This window comes from Octodon degus, unplaced genomic scaffold (genome assembly GCF_000260255.1).
Source record: "Octodon degus isolate 3935 unplaced genomic scaffold, OctDeg1.0 scaffold00097, whole genome shotgun sequence".
Taxonomy (NCBI): Eukaryota; Metazoa; Chordata; class Mammalia; order Rodentia; family Octodontidae; genus Octodon; species Octodon degus.
Window position 1 is genome coordinate 10,472,754 of NW_004524673.1, and position 3,158 is coordinate 10,475,911.

Sequence of the window (3,158 nt, forward strand, 5' to 3'; positions counted from 1 at the left end):
GGTTGTTAACCATCCAGAAGACAAGCTTATTGTTATTACCATACAACCTAGGCTGTTAAGCTTAACCTCACACTCTGTCTGAATATCAAACATCTTAGGCATAACATGGAACATGTATTTTTCATCAAGTATTGATATGTTGGACTTTAAGCCCCTACAGAATATGAAGAAAAAAACATTTAAAAATTAGAATATATTTTTTAAAATAGGCATAAAGAATTATATACTTCTTATGTTTACACATAAGTCCAAAAATCTAACCATATACAACCTTGGAGCAGGACAGTCCCACAATATTCCTTTTCCTATCTCTTGCCTTCATTCACCACCCCCTTCTTTTTAAGCAATCATCTACCTGAGAGACAACACAGCAGCAACTGGCATGTTGCAACAAATACATTTCATATAGAAAGTGCATTGTTACTGATATTGAAATATTAAAACACTTTAACCTAATAAAAGATGAAACATCATAAAAAACTAATTTATAAGTCAGAAAGATTAGTTAGCAATAGCATATATGAAATGTCTATCCATTTGATAAATAAAAAAATAAACACTTTACTTCAAATTTTTTTAGACAAGTAATACTATTACTACTGTACACTACTAAATAGAATACCCTTTAAAAACTTTGGAAAGAAGTTGAATTTAAAAATGTAAGAGTTATCTAACTGTTGGTGCAATAATATCATTTCTAATAACATATGAAATTCTTATACATGTACTTTTATATTCATAACTATGTACGAATTTTTTAATTATTACAGTAAAAAAATTGAAAATAGTCTACTAGGACCTTCAATTCTTTTAAGTAATTTATATTAATTTTATAGGTATTCAAGAGAAAAACCAGGGTCAAGAGTGTAATTTAGTTATGGAACATTTGCCCTGCATGATACATACAATGGCCTGGGTTCAGTTCCCAATGTCTCCAACAAAAACAGTAAAAATGCAGCAAAAATTCTTAGAAGCACTTAATGTATCATATGTAAAATGTAGACAAGAAGATATGAGGGAATTTAATACTCATAAGAGTATAAATTCTTCACCAATTGATAGCTTTTGTATGATTTGGCTGTGGTTGACTTGGCATTTCTTCCTTGTAACTGTATTTGCAACTTCTGTGGTCACATGCCATACAGTCTGCATACCTCTATGGATGCTAGCCTATTTGGATTCTGAAACCAGATTCCTTTGGAATTGACACCAAAGTCTTCTGGGTGAAGATTCTTGTTTTCTGACTGTGACTGCCCATGTTAATCTTCAGGACACCCTCAAATTTTAATATGGTTTTGAAACTCTGCTTGGCGGCATTGCCTCCTCCAGCTCCCATGGGCACTAAACTTTAGAGTGCCTGGATGATTAACAATACTCAAACCTTCTTGAGTCATGGAAGAGGTCCACAACAACTGGTTTTCATTTTTATTTCAGTTGCACTTTTCTGTTCGTTTTGAAAAATAGTTACTTATTTCTACCTCTTCCTGGGTACTCAGAAGTGGGCTAAGTGATGTAGCTGAATATTAAGCCTCTTATTCAATATTTAATGGATAATACACATAATCTACATGGAAGTATGACAGAAGAGTATTTTCTCCCATTTGCAGAGGAGGAAGTTGAGGCTCAGAAAGTTGAACTAATTTGCCCACAGTGCTGTGACAACTAAGATCAAATGTAAAGACAGGTCTGTTTAGTTTTGAAAGAGAAGTTTTCATTTTTTATGTTGAATACTGCATAAAAATGGGGTTCCACTTTATGCCTATAATCACAGAGAAAATATGTTTAAACAATAAGCAAACGAAGGAATTAGGTTATAGAACTTCTATGACTCATTTTATTTTATTAACTCTTTTGTTGAGGGATCCAGGCCCTTGTAAGACAAGATGGCTGAATACACAAGCCATGTCATTGTGCAGATGAGATTGGGAGCAATTTGCTGATCACAGCCTAGGAAGGGAAACAGCAGGAAGTGAAAGGCAGGCTTTGTACTAGCAGAGGATGGGGGGCAGAGGGCTCTCTGATTCCATATGAGGCCAGAAGATTTTATCATACCAATAATTCTGCTAGCCAGCAGAAGGTGAAAGACATTGTGTTGGTCTGGGGAGATGGCTTAGCAGAATAAGCACTTCCCTGACAAGCTCAAGGGCCTGAGCTCAATCCCTGATTCCCCCACCCCACAAAAAAAAAGACATTGTGCTGAAGAAATGGTGAAGTAAATGGGTCAGTTCATATGGGAACTAGTTGAGAGGGATGCGTTTTCTATAAGGTGATGGTACTACTTGGAAAGAGCATCGAGTCTCTTGTGGAACTCTAAGATGACAGTACAGGATTTTTTTCCATAATTTTATTGAGAGATAAATAGCAATGAGACAGTTCCAAATCAAATTGGTAGGACAGTTTCAATAATTAACACATTGCATACTCTCTTCCTAGTGGTTATTTGCTGTACAAGAGGCAGACATGATATCCTATTTACAAACACTATTACAACAAATCCCTCTATTCATTAAGAGAATGTAACTATATATCTATCCTAACAATTGTGAATACACAGATACAAAATGGACATTCATTTGGATCCCCTATTTGTTTAGTTGTGTCATTTGAATATTATAGGTGTGTTAAGTCAGTAAAATATTCTAAAAAAGTCCAGTAGTCCATAATAGTATTGGGTCTTCTGCTTCACTGGCAATGTAAGAAATTGTTGACCTGAGTCCCCTACAGCTCAACATAACACCATGGTGTTACTTCTTATCCTCATGTCTTTATTTATTTATGTATTTTTAATTTTTTTGGCAGAACCGGGAATTGAACTCAGGCCCTTGAGTTTGCCATGGAAACACTTATTCCACTGAGCCATCTCCCCTGCCCTTTATCCTTAATTTTTATACTTTTCTGCTGGATGGTTAAGACCAAGATAAATAAGACCTATGCAACAAGACTCGTAGCTTTTGGGTCTGATAAGTTCAGTCAAATCCCCTCAGGATTTATCCTGAAATGCTGTACCTCAGATTGTAGATCCTTTGTCAGTGTCAGCCATGTGGATGAGTCACTGCCATTGCTTGGCCAATGTGCTCTCTGTGAAAGCTGAGAGAATGTTTTCTCTCCATGTGACTCTCCTTAGGTACACTCTACATCATCGAACACTTTCGTCTTTG

The 3,158-nt window shown here is 35.7% G+C and overlaps 1 long non-coding RNA gene across 1 annotated transcript in view; it reads left to right on the forward strand.

Moving 5' to 3' along the window:
• Positions 1-1,784, forward strand: part of LOC111818600 — a 14,058-nt gene extending 12,274 nt beyond the window's left edge. Inside the window, exons 2-3 of the long non-coding RNA XR_002822556.1 lie at positions 1,613-1,615; positions 1,774-1,784. This is a non-coding gene — a long non-coding RNA (uncharacterized LOC111818600). The remainder of the gene's footprint in view (positions 1-1,612; positions 1,616-1,773) is intronic.
• Positions 1,785-3,158: the final 1,374 nt, after the last annotated feature.